At 43.7% G+C, this 23,232-nt stretch overlaps 1 long non-coding RNA gene across 2 annotated transcripts; it reads right to left on the bottom strand.

The window, feature by feature from the left end:
- Nucleotides 1-600: 600 nt before the first annotated feature.
- On the bottom strand, nucleotides 601-20,174 carry LOC143695125 (uncharacterized). 2 transcript variants are annotated; one of them, XR_013184063.1, is made up of 5 exons: nucleotides 20,108-20,174; nucleotides 4,672-4,728; nucleotides 3,422-3,635; nucleotides 1,487-1,660; nucleotides 601-1,189 (listed from the first exon to the last, which is right to left on the bottom strand). It is a non-coding gene; the product is annotated as an uncharacterized LOC143695125 (long non-coding RNA). The 2 variants fall into 2 exon arrangements; XR_013184064.1 differs by lacking the exon at nucleotides 4,672-4,728 and having other exon boundaries at nucleotides 20,108-20,173.
- Nucleotides 20,175-23,232: the final 3,058 nt, after the last annotated feature.

Raw genomic sequence — 23,232 nt, 5'->3', positions numbered from 1 at the left:
GTAATCTGGCTGTTTCCAGATCAAAATTAATCTCTAGAGGAATTTAACATTTGTTTTTTTCTTTGAATGCTCCGCTCGAGTGCTCCAGCTCTGAGGTGCAGCCCCCAAATTTTTAACCAAGTCCCAGGACAAGAATCCAGCACAAACCACAAGGCAAATATTTGATGGGCAAAATATCCAATTACCCATGTGGGCACCAAGCCAAGCATCAGGGGCCATGTTCTCACCCTTTTCCCAAGACACCAGGGAAAATCTAATGTTTTACAAGGAGCCAGGATACAAGATTTGTTTCAGACTTGAGACGTGGAGCTGCAATCAGAGTTTCCTCTCCCTGTGCTCAAGAATTGAGGGTGCAGGGTCACAGCTCTTGTAGGCAAAGCTCATCCCTCCTTTTGGAGCCCCCAATCCCTGCCAGGCTCCTGCCACATGCAGAGGAGCCATCCCACAGAGCCGGCGTGGGGATAAACAGGTAGAAACAGTGAGAAGCCACAAAAGAAATATTACAGAGATTCAACTGCAAAGATGACATTGCAGAGATTGATGTCTGCCCCCTGTAGCTGTTTGCTGGAGTTGGAGCCTTCACCCCGCCCTTGGAGACACCACACTGTGTTCCAGACCCCATCCCAGGAAAGCTGTGGGGATGAAATCAAGCTTGGGATGAAAATTGAAATATTTTACACCAGAGGAAGAAAACAGTCTTTTGGTTTTGTTTTTTTTTTTTTTTAATTTCCCCAGCTATTCCTGCTGCTCACCATCTCCCACCCTGGCAGTTCCACCACCCTTTCCAGCCCGAGCACTGCTCTGCTCTGAGCAAACGAGTGCTTTACGAGCAAACTCCAGCACAGAGAAACGCGGGGCTGCACAGAGAGAAAACTCTGGTTAACTTTAATTAAGTTTGCATTACTTTCCCCAGTAGGACCTCAAATTTAATGGTATTACATTTTAAACTGTTTGGCAAGTCTTGAGAAAACAGTTTAGTGCATTTCACTAATAAAAACAAAAGCTGTGTAATAAACCAAGCCTCTGTTGAACCAAAATAAGAAGACATTGATCCTTCTGAGTGTGCAGAAACTTCTTTTGAAAGATGACACTGTTGACTGCGTGCCGGGACTGAGGGCTTCTTTTCCAGTTTGTCCTTATTTTCTCCTGACTCAAGCAAAATTGCCACCCTCTTCATTGTGAACCCGACCTGAGAAAGAGGGCAGGAGTTTCATTAACACCTTAGAAAGGTTTAATAAAAAAAATAGTTTTTTAATTTTTTTTTTTTAATTTGAAGACCCATAAAAATTATCTTTTGCCTAAGATCATAACAAGAAGGAGGGGAGTAAGGAGAGTTGCACTGCTTGCAGCCTGCTCCCCTCTCTCCTGTATCCCAAGTTGTGAAGCACAGAGCCCTGGATATGCAGGAATGGCACAGAGAAGCTCATTTAGAGGTCAGAAACACCAAATGTAACCACTGGATGACACCCCAGCTATCTCCACTTACCCTCTAGTGGGAACAGGAAATTGCTGGATATCACTTCTGGTAAATGCTGACTCGTTAGTGGTGAGTAAGAGCCTGGTCTGGAGCCCATTGCAGTCAATAGAAAAGGTGTCCCCTGACTTCAGTGACCTCTGGATGAGCCTCTGACACGTTGGAGCTGTGACTCCTGCATCTCTGCTGGAAAGAGAAGGGACACAGAGGCTGGCAGGAACGTGCTGCACCTCTGGCATTTCTGCCACTGGGTAAGGGCAGAGATGTTTTTGTTGGTGGGTCAGAATGGTCTCAGCTGTTGGGAAGGACAGAGAGAGCCCTCAGAGCTCTGAAATGGTATTGAGAGCCCTCAATCACCTGAAATGACTGCAGAGAGATGGCAAAGCACAAAGGTTGCTCCTCCCTGCCCTGCCCATGCTGTGCAGCTGCTCTGGGGTCCCTGGGATGTGTGACCTCAGATAATGCTGGGTTAAGGGAGAACATTTTCTCCTGCAGTGACCTTGGGTCCATCCAGAAGAGGCTGGCAGGGTGGTGCTGCACCTCTGGCATTTCTGCCACTGGTGAGAGCAGAGGTGTTAATGGGTCAGAATGGTGGAAAGGACAGCCAGAGCCCTCAGAGCTCTGTGCAATCACCTGAAATGATTTCAGAGAGATGGCAAAGCACAAAGGTTCCTCCTCCCTGCCCTGCCCACGCTGTGCAGCTGCTCTGGGGTCCCTGGGATGTGTGACCTCAGATAATGCTGGGTTAAGGGAGAACATTTTCTCCTGCAGTGACCTTGGGTCCATCTGTGAAATGAGATACCCAAAGCTGTGCGGGGCCTGATCCAAAGCTCACTGAAATGAGCAGGAATGTTTCCATTGGCTTGCCTGGGCACTGGATCTCTAAATATTTGGTAACTCAAATCTAAAATGAAAGCTTTTTTTGAAGCTTTAATTAAATTCCTGTGCTAATTCAGAAAAAGGGTCATTTCAAGGTCAAGGACACTGCAATTATTTATTTAAAATCTTCTTATGACTCACTGTTTATGGGGTTGACTCTTATTTTTTTCCCTTAAAGTTACTGCAAAGATCCTTATTTAAACTATAAATTGAATTAAAACCTCACATTTAATATTTAGTTATGATGTGGTTAAAAATGTTATGTGCCAGGCAGTTGCTCCTTTATTTGCTTACAATGTTGTCTTTAATGAATGCCAAACCCATGCAGCTCAAATGAGCAAGCAGATGCCAAGTTATTAACAATTATTACCTTTTACAGTAATTTTTGGCAGCCTTTCACTTTTTTGGTGGTCTAATAATTTCAAAACAGGGAACTTTGAAATATTACACCAATCCCAAACAGCACTGTGGATTGGTTGACTTCCTCTTTTCTGACTTATTCCAACTTGTTTCCTATTGTGAAATATTTTTCCACCCAACATTTGCCCAGCATGGAGTGAGGTTTACCCCTGCAGCTAAAAGCCATCTTCCTGATGAAAAATAACAACTCCAGAGGTCTCCAGACCATGTCCAACTACTGTGTGCAGCACACAGAAAGGACAGTCAAGAGCCCAGGGCGGGACTCAAAGGGAGCCCTGAGCTCACTCTCAAGGTAAACAAAAACTTATGAAATTTATGGATCCTCCCAAATCAGGATAAATGCTGCCATGTCAAGGGCCACATTTACAGCCCCAGGTGAGGCCTCTTTCTCTGCTAAAGAAAAGCAAAAAAAAAAACCACCCCAGGGTCGTTGGCGCAAGCTTGGGAGCTCTTCAGAAGACGGAGCTGGTTTGAGCAGGGTTTATCTCATCACAGATCAGAGTTTTGGTGTGTGAGCAGGGACTGGGCCATCCATGGGGCCTCTGAGGTTCCCTTTCCCATCCCAGCTCCTCTACTGCTCTTTGTAGGGTCTTCAGAGCCAGTTTGGGTGGTCCCTCTGTGTGCTGGCTGGGAGCAGGCAGAGCTTACCCACACGGGAGGTGTGGCTCATTTTCAGTGCCCCTCTCATTTTCGTTCTTCTCCCTTCCCCACTAATAGCAAATTCTCCAGTTTTCTTGACTTTTCAATGGTTTCTCTTGATTTGTTTGTGGTTCTTAGATTTTATCATGGAAGCAACCTTGTCTTCAGCTGACACTCAGGTGTTGTATCTTCCTAAAGCCAAGCTTTCACTCTTCATTTCTAGCTGGAAAAAAAAAAAAGCTTAACTGTGTTCATTAAATTACAGGAAAACCCCTTGGCAATGACATAATTTTATAAATATTATTGTTGATAATGGTCAAAACCTATGAAAAACATGGAAAAACCCTGGAAGGCTGTGGTGGTGCCATGATCACAGTGGGGAGGAACTCACACACATGGATTTGGCTGCAGTTGGCAGAGGTGTTTAAGAACCAGCTTTTCCTCCCTCCTTCCAATCCTAAATATGAATTAGCATCCCCTTGTCTCGGGACACATGCCCAGAAACCTTGACTGTGAAGCTGCAATGGGATGGAAAACAAGGTTGGGTTGGAAGTAACAAAAATAGTGGTGTTCACTCCTGAGTGTGTGCCTCCCTCTCCAAAGCTCAAGAACCGTGGCCAAATTCAGGATTGGTCTTAATGGGGCACCTCCTGCTTTTCACAGGTTCAGATCTGACCTCCTCTGTTTATAAACCCTGGTGTTAACGCTGCTCTGGATCTGCCAATCATTTTTACTGTGATAATTATTCCTCTCAGTGCAATGCCTTCCTTGGGCTTCCAGAGGCTGATGAGTTTTCCAGCTGCCTCTGGAGTCAGCACAAATGCCTCTTTCTCTGTGGTGAGGCTTTCCAGTACCACTGTGGACACTTGAACAAGGCAGGATGAGCTTATCCAGAGCCCCAAATTTATCACCATATTGCAGGAGAAACTGTTCAATTTTTGGTCAATAGTCACCAAGAATGCACTAAAAAAGGAGGGCAGAAAAAGACCTTGAACAATGGTCATTTGGGTCTGAAGGTTCTCGTTTCTCATCTTCATGTCTTGGGCACTGATGCTTGCTGGAAGTTTCTGGGTGGGAGTTTTGTATCACTATTGAAACAACCTGATTCTTTTTCCTTCCTAATTCTTGGATGAGAAGATTTCAGGGCAAAACAGCTTTTCCAGCATTTCATGTATTTTAAGTTAATTTGTCAGTGTCATAGATATTAGATTTTTAGGACAAAAACCAGATGCTGAACAAAATGAAAATGAAATACTGACCCTTATCATCAGCTATCAAAGCTGCTTGTCTCCCTTCTGTGCGTGTCATATTTCATCCTGAAGAGAGAGGGTACATTTTATTTATTTATTGCACTCTAAAATATCTCGAGTGGATTAGATTCTGCTCCTCTAACCTAAACACTTGAAAGATGTTTCCTTTTGCAAGATGATGTTGCATAACCAAAGCGAGATTTAAAAAGTCACTGGGGTAAAGTCTGTAAAATTTATGGTGTAATTTATTAAAAGGACACAGTCTGCTACTTTTTATAGCTCTGTGTGTGCCGTGTACAAGGGTAGCAGCACCCCAGTGAGCAGCTCCGGGTGGGATGGAGAGTCAGCAGAACGTTTCCATTTACATATGGTAGCAGTTTATTAGGAAAGCAGTTTATTAGGGAAAGAGATTCAAATATTTAAAGTTCCACTGGGAGAAGCCTCAAACACCCCTTTCCCAGGTTTAGAAGAGAATTACAGAGGCAAGCTCAGCTCCTGAGCTCTCCCATCCTGTCTGGACCAGGCATTTTCCATGCAAACTTGTCCTTCCAACAAAAATCTCCTTGGCACTGGGGACAAGCAGCCACTACAGATTTGCTTTCTCCAGAATATGCTGGGAGCAAGGAAAACCTATAAGTAAAACCCCCAGAGACAATTTTGCCCAGAGAAGCTGTGGCTGCCTCATCCCTGGAAGTGTCCAAGGTTGGGTGGGGCTTGGAGCCACCTGGGACAGTGGAAGGTGTCCCTGCCCATGGCAGGGGTGACACTGGATGAGCTTTAAGGTCTCTTCCAACCCAAACCAGTCTGTGACTGATTCTAAGAGAACCAGGAACTGCAGTTGCTGCATTCATGAAACCTCTGGACATTTATTCTTCTTTTTTGGAGCCTGCAACAGCTCAGGAGCCACCGCAGCCTGATTTCCTGAGAAACTCCTTCCAAGGTGAAGCTCTCCTAATTAATAATCCTTAACTAATATTGTTATTTCTGCTGTCATTCTGCTCATCAATAATAATGCTCCCCCACGTGATGCAATTAATTCCTGTGCTGCAGCAGCACCTACTTAATCCAGGATTAAGGCTGCGTTGTGTGAAGCGTTTCACAGACAAATAACAAAGAGTTCCCTTGTAACCATTCTTTTGAAAACAACATTTCCTGTTTCGAGGCTGAGCAGAAATGAGACCACACAAGATTTACAATGAGGGAAGAATTGATTACAGAGCTTAGCAGCCATTTTCATTTTTTAGGTTTATTGTTATTGTTATTGTTGTTATTAGTTCGAGGCTAAATAATTCACAAAGAGTCGGCTCGTCACTCAGACTTTGGAGCTCACAAAGAGCTTTTCATAGCACTGATAACTTTCAGAAGCTTAAGAACAAGCTGCACACACTAAAATACCTCCCTTTCTTCCACATGTGGTGTTTGCACCCTACCCTGTACCCACTGGAGACTTACAAGAGGTCAGATTTGGTTGGGTAAATTCCTTCGATTTTGTAACCACTTACAGCTCTGGAGGACACCAAGATTATAGCCTTGAGAAGCCCAGAAAACATATTTTAGACATTTTCTTGAAATTGCTCTTTCTGTAATTCCGAGCCCTGTGCAGTTATGGAGTCATGAACTCCACTGCAAGTGAGAAAAAAAGTGAGAAAAAAATTACCACTGACTGCAACAAGGGCAGTTTTAAATCAGAGGTTTTGAGGGTGTTGGCTCTCTTGGCAGGGTTAAATGAGAAGTAATTTCAAGAGCTCTGCAGCAACCTACCAAAACCTCCCTGAAAATGTCCTGCTGTGCATGCTGAGGACACGTGTTGCTTTATTGTGCTGTTCCTACCCCCCAGATGGCTCCAGCATCTCAAAACACATTTCCATCCTCATCCCAAAAAACCTTCATTGCCAAACCCACACCCTGCTGTTGCTGTGTCCTTCCCAATAGCTGCTATCCATTCTCAGCTGTGCCTCTATGCATGCATTTGAGATTGGGTGAAAAAATAATTTATGCTGAATGTGAGGTTTTATTTTAAATAATGAAAATAAATTATTTTATTTTAAAGTTACGTTTTCCTGAAAATTATTATCCTGGCTTGGCTTTGAGATCACTGTAGACTGAAGGGTCCAGCAGGCAGCCTGAGCTCCTCAAATTTTCCAGAAGAATTGAAGTTTGGGTTGTGCATAGAGGGGGACAGATTAAATTCCCTGGAACAGTACAGGATGGGAGCAGGAGGATTGCTAGGGTTACCCACAGGAGGAGAGCAGCACAAGAAAATCACTCATTGCTTGTTTGTGTCCCTGGCATTTTTCAAAACCCTTCAGAAATGGAACAGTTTGAGAAAGCCACTGGAGATGCTGGGATCTGTGCAAAGGAAGGATAAATTCAGTGGAAATTCCCCTTCTCTTTCTCATTCCCAGAACTGGACAGGCACTTTCTGTCTGATTTGCATTCTGAAATTCAGCCACACTCCTCTCCCTTTTTCTTGCCGCATTCCTTTATTTTAGTCCTATTTTCTTGCCAATTTTTCCCTCTTCTTTGTGGGGAGGGGATAGAAGGTAGAAAAGGCTCTTCTAGTCATCAAAACATGTCCCATCACTCTATTTAGAGGCAGAAGGGGTGGCAAAGAGGCTAAGCCAGCACTTTTATCCAGCTGCTGGCAAGAGGCAGAGTCGACCTTCCAGGTCCATCCCACCATGTCCCTCCAGCACTGGGGGAGGTTTGTCACAGACATCTTTTATGAAAAACCCTTTCCTTGGGATTTTTCCTCCTGAGGAGCTGAGAGGCCTCAAGAACAAAATGCAACCAATGGTTGTCTGCTGCTGTGGAATGCAACAGGTGCATCTGGGATTGGGCTCATGTGGTTGTTTCTGATTAATGGCCAATCACAGCCCAGCTGGCTCAGACTCTCTGTCCGAGACAGAAGCTTTTATTATCATTCCTTCCTTTTCTATTCTTAGTTAGCCTTCTGATGAAATCCTTTCTTCTATTCTTTTAGTATAGTTTTGATATAATGTATATCACAAAATAATAAATCAGCCTTCTGAAACATGGAGCCAGATCCTCGTCTCTTCCTCATCCTCAGACCCCTGTGAGCACGGTCACAGATGTTCCCTGTAAGGTCCATCTCAGCAGCCAGGGAGAGGGAAGAGGAGTGAAAAGCATCCCCTGGGGAGTCTGTTAGAACAGATTTCCCTGGAACTGTGTGGTTAAATATCCTAAAATGCTGCACGAGGGTGGAAAATTGTTTTTTGTGGCGGGGAGGGGGCCAAAATGGAAACATCCTGCTGGCTGCAGGACTCAAAGCATGAGATGGGAAAGGCTGGCCAGGACACCAAAAATAGGCTGAGGATTCCATGGAGCAGTGATATCTGCAGGGATTATCCATGGAAATGGAGAGGAATGGGCTGCTCTGCTGTGAGACACAGCACAGACACAGCAAAGGCAGAGCGTGGGGAGGAGATGCTGCCCTGGTGGGAGGTGAGCTGGAGCTTGAGCTGGTGCTGACTGGGGGAATTTAAAAAATTCCTGCTTCCCTGTACACTGACCACAGCACATTATGGGCTTCTTTAATAGTAGTTCATTAATTTAGTAAAAAAATTTAATTGCACATCCGTAACCAATGATATTGGCAGAAAACCACACCTTAAATATTGCATTGATCTTTGTGTACTGAAAAATCTGTCCTTAAAAGAAAAAAAAATAATAGATGTAAAATGAATAAATAAAAAGGAAATGTGCTGGTTCATATAGAAATGAGGACTGAGAGCAAATAAACAAATTATTCAGGCATCCTAAATCTGTATGCAACTGCCATATTTTAGAGTAATGCTTCCCCTTCTAAATGGCTTATAAATGGAAAATAAATATTTAGGGGATTTTTATAAGAAAATTGCAAACATGACTAGAATGTGTCAAACATCAGTTAAAACACATCAGTCTGAGGGTTTATAGCTGGTTATAAACCTGGGCTATGAGCAACTTCTGGTCTCTATAAAAATGATTTGCCATTTATTAAAACGGCTGTTTTGTACATATAAATAAACCTAGCCTTTATTAAGTGTTTATAAGTGCATCATTAATGGACAGTGTTATTGTTCTGGGGCAGGAATGTTGAATTTTGGGCTTGCTCCCTGCCAACAGCCATAACCAGTGAAGGATGGCAAAGTGTGTCCCCTTCCCTAAGAACAGCCTGACACATTTCCACAAGCATCCAAATTCTCCAGCCCCACAGGCTGAGGGGGCTGAACATCTTGGGCCTGCATAAAATTCAAATAAATGATTTTTCAAAAAAAGCAATATATTTATTATAAGAATATATTTATTATTACATTTATTATTATATTTATTAATTTATTTATTTATAATTAAAGTAAATAAAAATAAAGGAATGAAAAGGAAATAGAAGCTGCAGTCACAGAATCATTTAGGCTGGAAATGGATCTCTGAGTCCAACCATTCCCCCAGCACTGCCAAGGCCAACCATGTCCCAAAGTGCCACATCCATGTGGCTTTAAAATCCCTCCAGGGATGGGGGCTCTGCTGCTGTCAGGGCTGGACAACCCTTTCCATGAAAAAATTTCCCTGATATCCTTTACACTGTCCCACAGTGATCTCCTGAGTGACCTGGAAATGCGTGGGTGAGATTTTAAACCAAATTTAACCCAAAATTTTACCCTGCAGGGGAATATAGATGGGAAGTATCCATATGAGATCAGAATAAAGCTAACTCCTGCAGGTAAGGATTTACTCCCTGTGGGAGCAATGGCCAAATACCACCAGCTGCTGTGGTTTTGAGCAGATCCCCATTGGTTTTAGCAGATCCCCATTGGTTTTAGCAGATCCCCATTGTTTTTAGCAGTTCCCCATTGTTTTTAGCAGATCCCCATTGGTTTTTAGCAGATCCCAAATGTTTTTAGCAGCTCCCCATTGTTTTTAGCAGATCCCCAATGTTTTTTTAGCAGCTCCCCAGTGTTTATCAGCAGCTCCCCATTGTTTTTAGCAGATCCCCAGGGTTTTTAGCAGATCTCCAATGTTTTTGAGCAGATCCCCATTGTTTTTAGCAGTTCCCCATTGTTTTTAGCAGATCCCCATTTTTTTTAGCAGTTCCCCATTTTTTTAGCAGCTCCCCATTGTTTTGGAGCAAATCCCGAGTGTTTTCAGCAGATCCCCCGTGTTTTTAGCAGATCCTGTTTTTTTAGCAGTTCCCCATTGTTTTCAGCAGTTCCCCATTGTTTTTAGCAGATCCCCATTGTTTTCAGCAGCTCCCCAGTGTTTTCAGCAGTTCCCCATTGTTTTTAGCAGATCCCCATTGTTTTTAGCAGATCCCCATTGTTTTTAGCAGTTCCCCATTGTTTTTGAGCAAATCCCGAGTGTTTTCAGCAGATCCCCCATGTTTTTAGCAGATCCTCAGTTTTTTTAGCAGTTCCCCATTGTTGTTAGCAGATCCCCATTGTTTTTAGCAGATCCCCATTGTTTTTGAGCAAATCCCCAGTGTTTTTACCAGTTCCCCAGTGTTTGTGCCAGACCTGCCTGGCACTGCTGTGGAGGAAGGGCTGAGGAAGGAGCTCACCCCGGCATTCAGGGCACATCTTCAGCCTCTCCCAAACCCCCTCGTGTTCTGGGAAGCAGCCCCGAGGGCACATACCATTGTCCTGAAGTCAAACTTTATTATTTCTGTAAAGAACAGGCTACTTGAGAGCTCGTTTTCTTTTGAACCTGGGAGAGCCCATCTGCGAAGTAAAAGGATCCTATATATCACCCTGCTAATAAGTTTTCCTCAGCAGTTGCTAAAGTCAAGTGTTAGTCTTCAGCTGGAGTCTCATTAAAAAAATAAATAAAATAAATAAATATGTACCACTGGCTAGGAGATGAAAAGTATCCCTTCAGCCACTTTATAAACTTACCTCCCACCCCAAAAAGAATTAATATTTCAAGCCATGGAGCAAAAGGGCTGAGATTTCAGCAGAGGAGGGAGGGTTTTGATCTTTTTAGCCCCTGAATAAAGATTTCTTCAATGGCTAATTCAGTGCAGACAATCAATTAATGCTGCATTAATGTAATGGCTTTTCCTACAAATCTATCATGTGAAATACCAAGAGACAACATTTTTATGATGACCAGCAGCCTCCAGTTGAGGGGGGATAGGAAGGTCACAGGGACAATATTTTCTTGGGGTTGTTGACACATTAATTTTTACAGGTTGGACACTGGCAAGAGGAAAAATTGAAGCCTTTTCTTCTTTTGAGGCCCTTGCCACCATCTGATCTCTGATGTTAAGGCAAACACAGTTTTGATCTCTTTGATATCTTTTTTTTCTCCCCTCCATTTTCTTTGAGGGAAGTCCAAGTTTTTAGTGCTGGGCTGTGAATTAGGTCTCTGCTGTTCTGTGAACTGCAGGGAAACCTATGGAAAGGCTCAGTGAAGTCTCCAGGGTCATAAATCCCCTCCAAGCCCATCTCAAAGGGTTCTTATCTGAACATCTCATGTTTCACAGGGTCCTGAAGAGCATTCAGCTCCCTCTGAGATGATGTGTCCGAGCTGGCCACCTTTCCCTGCTCAATTTCCTTGATGCCTTGGGATTGAAAAGTGAAATTCCCCTCTTTTTTCCTCCATATAGTTCCACCGTGCAAGAAAAGGAGTTTGCAAAATGGGATTAATACACGATGTGTTAATATTCATACACATGCTCATGAGAAGAGGTGTCCTCAGGAACTGAAGGAACTCAGAAATTCAGTTTTATTAGGGGTTACACCAGAAGCATGGTGTCCTTCAGCAGCTGGATTTCACATGGTTTTGAGCATCATACACCCAGTCACAGATCCCACTTTGGGAACTCCCAGGCTGTTTAAACAGAGATTTTTCCAGGCTGGGATTTATCTCCTAAATGGGCATTTAGAGCTTCTCAGTCCTTCTCAAAGGGGAGTCTTGTGGTGTTGCAGAGCCAGCAGGGCTGCATTGCTGTGAATCCCACAGACCTCCAAGAGCATGCACAGGAGTTCTATGAACATTTCTCCAAAGCAGAATTTATTTTTCAGCTCAGATAATCCTCTCCTGTTGTCTGTGAGAAGAAGCACAGAACACAGTCCTTCCTGCACCCTACATCTGCCATGTCCTTTATGTCCCCTCATGACCCTCACTGCTGCTCCAGCGTGAACCATCTGCTTGGAAATTTAAGCTGGTGTTGGGAAGGGTGAAAGTTTGACAAGAAAGTCTCACAGATATGTGTGCTTAGCAGAAAGACTTTTGAGTGTAGAGTCTGATGAAGGAATAGAGATGGAGGCAAGTTTTGATCTAGAAGAAAAGAATTGCTGAGCCAGTCTTACTGGATAACCAAGGAGGCAAAGGGTGTGTTAGTTAGAAGGGGTTTTTATGGCTTAGAGCAAAGGATAAACCCACCCCAAACAAGAAGATGTTTTTACCAAGCACAAAGATAGCACAGGCAAACAAGTCAGCAAATGGTGCAAGTAGAAAAAAGGTCTCAGAATTTTCCACTGCAAGAAAACTGAAAAAAACAACTTCTAGCTTAAACTGTAATGCACTAACTTTTAGTGATTGGAGAACAGTAAAATAAATATGGTGATTATAGTAGTTATGATAGGTTGAAGATAAAAGTTAAGGTGTAGATTGGTTCTACTGTATGAAGATGCTCAGCAAAGAAAAGTCTATAATGCATTGTAACCAAAAGAAAAGTATAGAATGCATTGTAACCAAAAGAAAAGTCTATAATGCATTGTAACCAAAACCCTGGAGCTGACAGCTGTGGGCACAGGCTCTGTCACCCACGACCCTGGACTGCTGTAACCTCTTGGATGGAACAAACTGCATTTTAGAGAGCTGCCTGGAGTCCCACATCCCTCATTTGGGCTCTTACAGGCTGGAAATTCCTGCCCATTTCCAGCAGGACCTGCCTTTCAGCAGGATGTTTGTTCTTGCCTCCCAGATGGCCTGGATGTTGAGGATGGTGCTGTACAAAAGGTGCTGTGTGCTGCAGTGAGGTCTCCTCAAAGTTTGGGTTTGTTGACTCCAAAGAGCAGCAGATCCAAAGTGCTCGCCCATGGCTGAATTTGGGCTGTAATTAAAACACCACCTAAGCAATTAAGCACATAATTACTGCTCATAGCCATGGTGATGATGTCCAATATAACATGCACAGAGCCCAGCAGTGACAGGAGGCATTTACAGAGGCTCCTTTGGCTTAGAAAATGGAAGATGTTGGGTAAAACCATCTCCTCCAGGGCACATGGAACAAAGCAATAAATAATGGGATGAAAGCAGTGGGAGGCTTTCTGGTGGGATGGGCACTGGAACAGGATGGGCTTTTCCCTGGTGGGGGGCACTGAGTTTCCTGGGCAGGCCCTGTTTGCATGAAAAGGGATTTGTTTGTGTGGGGAATCCTCTGCGTGGATGAACACAGAGATCACTGTCTGCCCCACCAAAGGTTCCAACCCTCACTCCATCCAACACAGGAGCTGCTCCAGGGGCTGGATCTGCTCCCAAAGCTCCCTTTTGGCTGGGATGGAGGACCAGCACCAGGGCAAGGAGTACACAGAACCCCTCCCAGCCCCAAAAGCACAGGAATCACTCCCAAACCAGTTACCCCTTGCAGGTACTGCCTCTGTCTGGCCTCTGGAACGTGGCAGCATTCCCAGGAAATCATTGAGGAGCTTCCTTATCCCAGGTGGGCCATAGCTTGGCAGGAATGCATTCTTTTAATTATTTGATCATTTGGAAGAGACTTGGTGTGGAGATGGTCTTGGGCCCCCTGAGCTGTGATGGGGCAGAGCTCATCCTCAGCTTCCTCAACACCAAACCCTCCCAGATTTATGGTGGGGAACGTAAAGGACTCAGGCTTCCTCCCCATCAGTTGGAGGAGAGATTTCTCAGGGAAATATGATTATTTTCCTCATTAAAAATCCAAGTTTTTTGCTTTACTCTTCTGGAGCTGCCTGCTGGGACAGGGTTTGTGGTGCCATTCCCCTTTGGGAGTGCCCCAAACGCTTCTGGGGTTGCACACACATCACTGAACTTCTCTTCACACCTTTAATGTGTATTTATTTGAACAGGAACACAGCAATATAGGGACATAAACCCCAGCATCAGCTGTGCTCTGGGCTGCACAGAAGGCCACCTAGCTCTTTTGGCAGGCTCCTCTTGCTGCTGGCTGAACCCTGAGCTCCCTGTTAATAGGATAGCACTGTTTATTATCTCGTGGAGATCATTATAAATAGATGCTGTTAAAGATAATGCCCCGCTGTAAACAAAGGCACCAGATGAAATCACAATATTTAATTAGCTGCTGTTGAGGTATTTCTTGTCAGGCAGAAAGAGTTCAGCAGCCAAACCATCCAAACCATCCTGGAGACAGATCTTCTATAAAAATGCTTCCATTTACACAAGAAATCATTCCTTTCATGTCCTTTTTTATCTAGCTCTGGATGATTTGGATCCTCTGACAGACCCAAACCTTGTCATTTTTAAACCTTGCAAAACCTCATAACAGAGAGTTTGTTCCTCAAACAGGAAAACTGAGACACAGGAGACATAAACAGGTTGTGCTGGCACCAGCTTTTTCAGTAGCACATTCAGATTCAGATTTATTAGTCTGGAAACAAATGTCTCTTTGGGGGAATGGAGACTAAATGTTGCTGGCATTTCATGTATCATAATCACTGCAGAAAACACAAGCTTAGCAAGAAATGGGAAATGTACCCCCCCAAAAAAAACTTGCTATTCCATTTTCCTCAAAAGTGCTAGACTTCATCAGAGTCCCAGCACACAACCCCCTCCTTCCCCTCTGCTTCCTAAACGAGTGAAAACCAAAAATTACTTGAAAATTGCTTGGTCCTTTCTCTTGCCAAGGACAGGGTCAGGATGGTTCAGGACAGGGTCAGGATGGCTCAGGACAGGATCAGGATGGTTCAGCATCCCAGAGAGGCCTCAGGGCTGAGACGTGGGGAGGATTGATCCCAATTCCCTCTGAAGGGGTGACAGCGATGTGACAGTCACTCCAGGAAGGGGAGAGGGGCTGGGACAGAGACAGGAGACAGAGCAGAGGGAAAGTTAACTCTTGCATCACCTGAACAAGCTCCACAATCCTCTTTTGGGGTCAAAATGAGATGAAAGCCTGTCTGCATTCAGAGTGTGGATGTTGAGCAGTGCTGGTGGCACAGCCCCTGCTTTGCATGGGACATGTCCAGCAGTCCAGCTCCCAGGAAAGCTGGGGGTGCTCAGCCTGGAGAAAAGGAGACTCAGGGCTGCCCTCATCACTCTCACAGCTCCTGAAAGGTGCCTGTGCTCAGCTGGGGCTGGGCTCTGTCTCCAGCAGCACTGACACAACCAGAGGACACAGCCTCAAGCTGCACCAAGGGAAATGTAGGATGGATATTAGGAAAAAGTTTCTCACAGAAAGGTGGTAAAGATCTGGAATGTTCTGCCTGGGGAGGTGGTGGAGTCCCCATACCTGGGTGTGTTTAACACAGCCTGGATGTGGCACTGAGTGCCAGGGTTTAGTTGGGGTGTTGGGGCTGGGTTGGACTCAATGATCTTGAAGGTCTCTTCCAAATCAGTGATTCTGTGATTCTGTGAAGATGCTGGAGTCTGCACTCTATGGCTTTGTGTGCAGCACATGGAGAAGGGGATGGATCAATACCTGTGTCCTACATCAAGAAAATTTCAATGACAAAGGGACAGAGCAAAGCCACCACAGAAAACAGCCCTGCTCCTGAGGGGCCGTGCATACACAGGACATATCTCACACCTTCCTCCCCTCCAAGTGATCCCATATCAACATCAGCAGAGTCCCAGATCCCCAAATCCCATCCTTTGAGCTGTCAGGGCCTCCCTCAGCTTCAGGATGAAGCTGTAATTAGGCAGGATGGAGGATTTCAGGGAGCAGGCCCCAGAGGAAGCGTGGCAGGGGCAGCAGGAAGAGAAGTCAAGCAGGGCCAAAGGTCTGAGTGCAATTTCCCTTCCAGAGAATGGGAAGGGTCGTCTGGGCAGGGAGAAACCCTCATTGTCCTGAGCCAGCCTGCAGCTTTCCCTGTTCACCACCTAGCCCAGCCAAGAGCAGCAGATGTTTCATGTAAATCTGCCACAGCACAGAAACATCCAGAAGGTCGGATGGCCAGATGTACAGATAGGGATGGGGAGACAGAGGAAATTGCCTTTTCCCCTGGAGGGTTGGCAGGAAGGGGTTTTCATTTGCACTCTGGATGCAGGAAATGCAAGGCCTGAAAGCTATTAATAGAAATGGCCTCTTCCATGGATGCTGGAGGCGAGTGGGCCTCCAGGAATGAGGAAAAGACAAATCATTTTAGGCCCACAGAGGCTATTCCATCCATGAGGGGAGCCAGAAGAAGTTCCTGCCCATGCCCTTCCACCAGGCTGCTGGCATTCAATTTTGCAAACTCTCCCTTGGGTTGATGTCCAGGAAAGAAGAACAGGGTGGAATCTGGCTGTGTAAATGCTGCTGAGGGGATGTGTCCAGAGCCTCTGAGGCTGAATGATTAATGCAGACAGGATTTTTGGGGAAGGTGGCTGTGTTTGGGGAGTGATTATAGAGGAGGGATGTGAGTTTGTAAAGAGTAAGGACAAATTTTCAGGGGTCTTGTCACAGGAGCCAAGGCCTTGCTGACCCACGTGCCTTGTACAGTGCTGGACAAATGGGTGCTGACCATAAAATGGAAAAAACTCCAAAACAAGGCACTTAAAAACTGAATAAACCCCTCTGCTTTGTCATGGACAACCTTACAATTGTGGAATCCAACCTTACAATTGTGGAATTCCAGCCTTACAGGGTGGAATCTGGTTGTGGAAGTGCTGGTGAGGGGATGTCTCCAGAGCCTCTGAGGCTGATTGATTAATGCAGACAGGATTTTTGGGGAAGGTGGCTGTGTTTGGGGAGTGATTCTGGAGGAGGGATGTGAGTTTGTAAAGAGTAAGGACAAATTTTCAGGGGTCTCGTCACAGGAGCCAAGGCCTTGCTGACCCACGTGCCTTGTACAGTGCTGGACAAATGGGTGCTGATCATAAAATGGAAAAACCACCAAACCCAGGCACTTAAAAACTGAATAAACCCCTCTGCTTTGTCATGGACAACCTTACAATTGTGGGACTGTGGAACAGGAGGGACACCGGCACTGTGGTCCCTATAACCAATTATCTCAGGGACTCTGTAAAGCACAGATCTCTCATTGCCCTCCCAGAGATGAAAGAATAAATGCATCAAGCTCAGATAAGGGATCAATTGCTCAGCTTTGCAGAGTGTAGAGGACTCACCATGAAGGGCAGTACCAGCCCTGTAAACTCCTGAAGCAGGTTGATTTATCTGTGACAAGCCAAAAAGTGAAAACTCAAGAGAATATTTTACTTTAACAATTGCCTAAGGCAGCAGAGCATCCCTAGTGCCTGTCTTTTATTCCTACAGGAATACTCTGCCTCCTCCCAGCTGCACTTTAGCAATAATCTCCTTTATGATCCCAGAGATTTACTCTTCTCCTCACTCCCCTAGTCTGTGGAGGGGATATAATATTTAGCTACTGCACAGATTAATGTCAGGCTGCTGCAGAGATGTAAAACCCTCTGCTAGTGCTGTGTAATTACATTATTATGGTCCTACAATAACACAGGCAAACCCATTTTGTTTAAGTGTTGGCAAGGGTAATATCCCACTGCATGAAAAAGTTCATTCCCTTTCTTTTCCAGTCTGCTGAAATGGCCAAACACTTCTACCTATTCCCTGTGGCAGTAGCATTTACAGTAGTTAAAAATAGCAAAGCAAAATTAGCTCAAAATAATGAAAACAGAGCATTATATTGTCATGTTCCCTATGCTGCTGTTGCTGAGTAGCTGGCCCTGAGGAAGAGGGAAAAGGGAAAAAAAATTATGCAGAATAAACCAGATTTCTCCAACCTGCAGGAAGACACAAGACCAGATGCTCTTATTGCATAAAAATAATTCCTCCTAATTTTAGCAGCTCCTTTGCTTTGTACAGTTTGCACTGATCATTAACTACTCCTGTTGGACATTGGAGCAACTGTTTTATGGGGATACTACTCCATAAAATCATTTCTTCTTGATTATTTTGTGGTTGTGAAGGTGCCATTTACCATTATCCAGTTTGGATTACCTGAAGAAGACAAATGTTCATCTCTTTGTGCCTAAATAACACCTACAGGTCTAACGCATTTTATTCTCTCCTTGAAAGAGTCACCTCTCCAGATGACAGGGAGAAAGAATTCTCCTTCCTGCTCTTTGCTTTTTGTTGTTGTTTGATTTTGATCTTAAATTGCAAATGAGCACATAAATCTTTGAAATTTTGGGAGAAAGTTTTTTTTTTTCCTTTTAAAATTTCTCCTCACTCCATGCTGTGAATTGACACTCATTTGAGTCATTAACTTCTCCAGCTTCTCTACCTGTTTTTCCTATCAATCTGTGCCATCCTCTCATGGACCAACATCTAAATATTTTCCAGAGCTCTCTGGAGTTTGGATCAATCCTGTAAATCAATGATTGGACTTTATCTGCTTGAGTAAAGTTTAATCAAAACTCTGCTGGAACCAAGGATCTGCCAGGCAAAAAAACATTTCAGAAAACCAGGGACTGCCATATCCATGGGGACAACCTGTGGAAATCCTTCCCAGGAGAAATTTCCCTTAGAGAGGGTTTGGAAATCCTTTCTCTGGAGGTGATTGTTATTAACATTTGATGTTACTCCAGCCAAAACCAGATCCATTGGGCTTCACTTCACAGAAGTCACTGAGGACCACTGTGCTTTCACCTGGAGGGGTTGGAACACACCTGCAAAATCCAAGTGTTTTGCTGACACATTCATGCCAGGGGGATGAAAGAAGAGAGAAAAAAATTTTAAAAAGGAAAAGCAGAGTGAAGAAATATGGTAGATTTTAGGAAAAATAGACTGAGTATTTTTCCATCTTGGCCTGGCCCTGCTCAGAATGTGTGATTTTCCTGGCCTATGCCAAAGGCTCATTTTTTGGGGGTTATTTTTGTTTGTATAAAGGAATATATTTCACTGACAATATTGTAGCAGAGAAGGAAATCTTTTGGACGAGACACATGTGCTCAGTCACTGGGCATTACATCCTCTTCTTTTTCTTGCTTTCTATTCCTCAGCAAGCTCTGAGGGAAGCCACAACAGCCCTCACGCCAAAAACCATCTTCCCTTTTCTCTTTCCTGAGGAACTTTGAACTTTTCTCCATGTCCTCGACAGCTCAGTGCTGTCAGAGGCGGGGGGAAAAACCCTTTAACAGCTTCCTCTATGGTGTGATTGAAGGATTCTCCATTGGAAGAGGCATCCCCAATTATCCCTCTGGGTTGCTTGATTGGCAGGGGCATTGTGAGCTCCCAGCTGGGTGGACAAACACCTGGATTCACCTGTGAGGGTGGAACGTGGGTCAGCCTGACAGCCTGAGCCCCATTAGCAGAGGAAGAGTCATTAGAGAAGCAAACCCCTGCCTTGTTCTTGCCATGGCCGTGCCTCGCACGGTCCAACTCAAACAAATGTCCAAAGTGACATTCCAAGCATAATAAAGAGGTTTCCATATCCGTTGCGCTCTCGTTGCACAACACCCTTCAATAGAAGTGTTCAGCTAATGGAAAACCGAAATTGCTCGGGGAAAAGAAAAATAAAAAGGGAAGAAAGAAAAGGAGGAAAAAAAAAAAAATCTCGACGGTTTTTTCAACATCCTCTCTGCTTTCAGATGAGGAGGGAAAGGGGGATGTAGAGAAGAATGCAAAGAGCAAACATCTTAAAATGCCAACGAGAGCCTTTTGGAAGCTGATTAGAACCATTTGTGTGTGGTCAACAAAAAAAAAAAGGGGGGGAGTTTGCAGAAAATGGAAGGGAGACAACCTCTGCTCTGTTCTGAGCCACAGAACCGATGCCAGCGTTCCTTCTGACTTTACAACTTCTTCTTGGCCTATCCCGATTAAAAATGGGGGCTGAGAGTGCTTGTTGAAAAACCTCCCAGGCTGTAATCCCAGCACGAGGGCAGAGGGAGACCTGCAGGAAATCATTCCTGGCTGTCTGGGTCACTTATCAAACACAGCCAGCAAAGACACCCAGTCACAGCCAAAGGAAACCCAGGGACCTGCTCCTCACAAGGGAATTTTTCCTTGTATTCAGTGGGAAACAGGGAGGAGAAAACAGCCTCTGAATTACAGCTGAAAGGGGAATAAAACCCCAACCCCTCAAGATTTTCTGTTAAAAAAACTATAGGCATGGATGGAAAGAGATTTATCTACTCCAAGCCCATTTTTCCTTCAGTGGTGTCTTAGGTAAAATGAAATAAACCAAGAGGATTGAATTTCACTGGGAGAATGACTGTGAGGTCTGCTGTGCAAGCCAGATTTTCCAACCATACATTTAAAAGCGGTTACTCAAGTTTGGGTAAGAGAAAAAAAAAATTAAAAAAATAAAAAAATAAAAAATACACTTACCCAATTTCCGAGCAGCCTGTGAATGGTGAGCTTGGGAGATGCAGAGAAACAGAGCCTGTATTTACAGCTCACATGGGGATCTTTCCAAAGGATGATGGTGTCAGGACTTTTTTTTGCTGCCCTCTTGACCTCTCGTGGGGGTTGTGTTTTATTTTTTGCCATCAGGGGCTTTAGAGAACATCAAATTCCTTTCCCCTTGAATGCTCCCAAGAAAAATGGGCAGCCAGGACGAGCTGCCAGAGGTCTGTGAGGTGCAAGAGCCATGAGCATTTTGAATTTTGGAGTGCCAGTGATCCACAGGCAGCTCAAACTGGAAATATCGTGCTCACGGTCAAATTAGCATCCATTGTATCCACTATAAAAGCAGCAGCTGCTGAAAGCACTGGAGAGGGAAACCTGAACTCCAGAATTTTGCTTGAAATTCACATTTCAAGGAATTTCACTGAGGAAGAGTTAGAAATGCCAGAGGGTTGAAAGCTGGGAAGGGTAAAGCTGAGATCTTGTGGAGCATCGAGTTATGAGCTCCACATCCAACACGGGTGAAGGAAGAGATTTTTTTGTGCTGTTGATTTTTTCAGGATTCAAGGAGATAATTAATTTGCTAAAACTTCAACCAAAAGATGAAGAATGAGAGGTTTGGCCTCCAGAGCTGGTGATAACAGAGTGGCTGGGAGCTGATACTGATCCAAGATTCCAATTATCCATGAGTTTCTCTAAATTTTTCCAACAGTCATTCAGTGACACTGACTGAATATTGAACCAAAAAATTACATTATTGTATTTATTATTAAATTATTACATGATAATTAAACAATATAAATATTATTATTAAATCCTTGATGGGTATCTCAATCTAGGAAACCCCATGAAACTCCAAGAACTGGGTTTTATTTTGACCTGCTGGAACAATTCCCCTGATGGCACCTGTGTCTCTGTGTGGACCAGGCAAACATTGCACTCATTTTTCTGGCTGGCTGCTTTTTTTCCCACCAAACCTGGTTTCTATATTTAACCTGACTTGCAGCAGCAGCACCATGGATTTTGTTTTTGTACTGAATGTTTGCAGCTTTTTGGCATATCATAATCTCTTGGCACACCTCATGCTTCTAAATGGTGCTGAAATAAATCACTCCTTTGCCTTCAGAATCCAAAATGTTCTGTGACTGGAGCTGAAATAGTGCAGTTGCTATTCAGTGGTGCTTTAGTAGTAGAAAACAAAGGAAAAAAAAAACCAAAATTTGAGGAGGTCACAGCATTCTTAACCTCTTTTCCATAGCTCTGATGTTAATAGATAAGAATTCAGCAATGGGGAGAAGCAAACATATCAAAAATAAGAATTGTCTTAATAAGGAGTGGCAGATGGGACAAAGTTTAGCTAAAAATGGGATTTCTGAGCATGTAGGTAGCTCTGCTGTAGCCATCCATTGGGAAAGTCTTTCCTGAATTAAATGGGAGTCTCAGCTTTTAAGGTCCATCCTCTAACCAAGCTCCTCTAATGTCTTGCACTTGTTTCCTGAGAAGCTTTAGAAATAATCATAATGTTTAAATCTGTCTGCTACCAGCAGAAATCTAGCAAAGAGAAATCTTCAATTTAGCCAAATATATTAACGCCTTCCTAATTCTAACAGCAGTGAAGGGAGGCAGTGGATTTGCCCATGAGGAATCCTTATTTAACTAATTATATTACTTTAAAAGTTTATCTGTTTATTTCCTCTTTTTGAACTCTGGTGAAACATCCATTCTCCAGCACAAGAACTTTAGTTTTTACCCAGAGGTGTGGGCAGAGCCTTCTGTTTGTGGAAGGAACCCCTTTCTCTGTGTGGGGTAGGTTTGCAAATTATTATTATTATTATTATTATTATTATTATTATTATTATTATTATTATTATCATCATCACCATCTGGTTAAAAAGCCTATCCCCTACACATTGCTGCATGAAGGGAGACAGGAAAGGAGAAAACAGGGCTTCAGTTTCCTCCGTTTTCTCCATAATTCCCAGTGCTTGGGATTTAAGAAGGATTTTATAAGATCTTCTGCCATTGTCCAAGAGGGTTCTGGTGAATTTGGGTTTGTGCTGTGGCAGGGTTACTTTAATCAATTCTGGGAGTTTTTGTCTGAGATTACCCTTAAATTAACATCAGGTCCCTTCTTCAGCTGGTAAGCAGCTCTCAGGAAGAAGGTTCCAGATCTTCTATTCTTTTCCTCCCTTCTGACAAAGGAAATTCCTCTTTGCTCTCTCCAAGGAAGTAACTTCATTTTTACAATCCTAATGTGGAAAACTAAAAGCTCAGAAATTTTTTTTTTCTTATTTTATTTTTCTGGAGAGATTTTCTCTGTCTTTGTAGCTTCATCAAAGCTGCAGCCATGCTCTAACAACCAATAACCTCTTCAAAAGGGATTTATTTTTTTCCAAGATTTTCTTGGTTTTGCTGATACGGGAGTGAGGAAAGAATTCAGCTGTATCTCTTTATCTCCACTGGAAGGAAAGAAATTAGACAGATATATTACAAGTCTTATCTTTTCCCCTGTGTCTCACACATGTGTTATTGGAGGGAAATTTCAGTTCAGGGAACATGTGAAAAGTTAAAGGAGGATAAGGGTGCTCAGGGGACAGGGATGAGGTGGTGGGGAGAGTTTGGCTGCAGAGAAAAATGCAGATTACTGCTGAGAAAAGGAAAGATGGAGCTGCCACTTCCACTCTTTCACCTTTTCCAATCAAAAATAAATGCACTCTTCTTTTTTCCCCCTGACTTGCCAAGGGTAAAAAGGGATGCCTCTCAGCAGAAAGAAATGGGGAAAAGATTTAGTCCCTCAGAAATTCTGCTTTACTAAAAATGGGGAAAAGATTTACTCCCTCAGAAATTCTGCTTTACTAAAAATGGGGAAAAGATTTACTCCCTCAGAAATTCTGCTGCTAGGCTCACCTTTTATCATGAACCCTCACAATGCAACATGCTGCTCTCTTATTCTTCAGTCCTTGGCTACAAAATTTAGCTTCTATTAAATACTAGGAAACAAGGTTTGTCCATTGTCATAATTCCAGGCCATAAAAGCCTCCACGTTTTTATATCTAAAACAAGCCCAGTATTGGGAATATTGTCAGGATTAAGATTATGGATTTATT

The sequence above is a fragment of the Agelaius phoeniceus genome, chromosome 12, assembly GCF_051311805.1.
Source record: "Agelaius phoeniceus isolate bAgePho1 chromosome 12, bAgePho1.hap1, whole genome shotgun sequence".
NCBI lineage: Eukaryota > Metazoa > Chordata > Aves > Passeriformes > Icteridae > Agelaius > Agelaius phoeniceus.
Note: the sequence above shows the minus strand (reverse complement) of the source record. Positions and strands in the feature narration are given on the sequence as shown.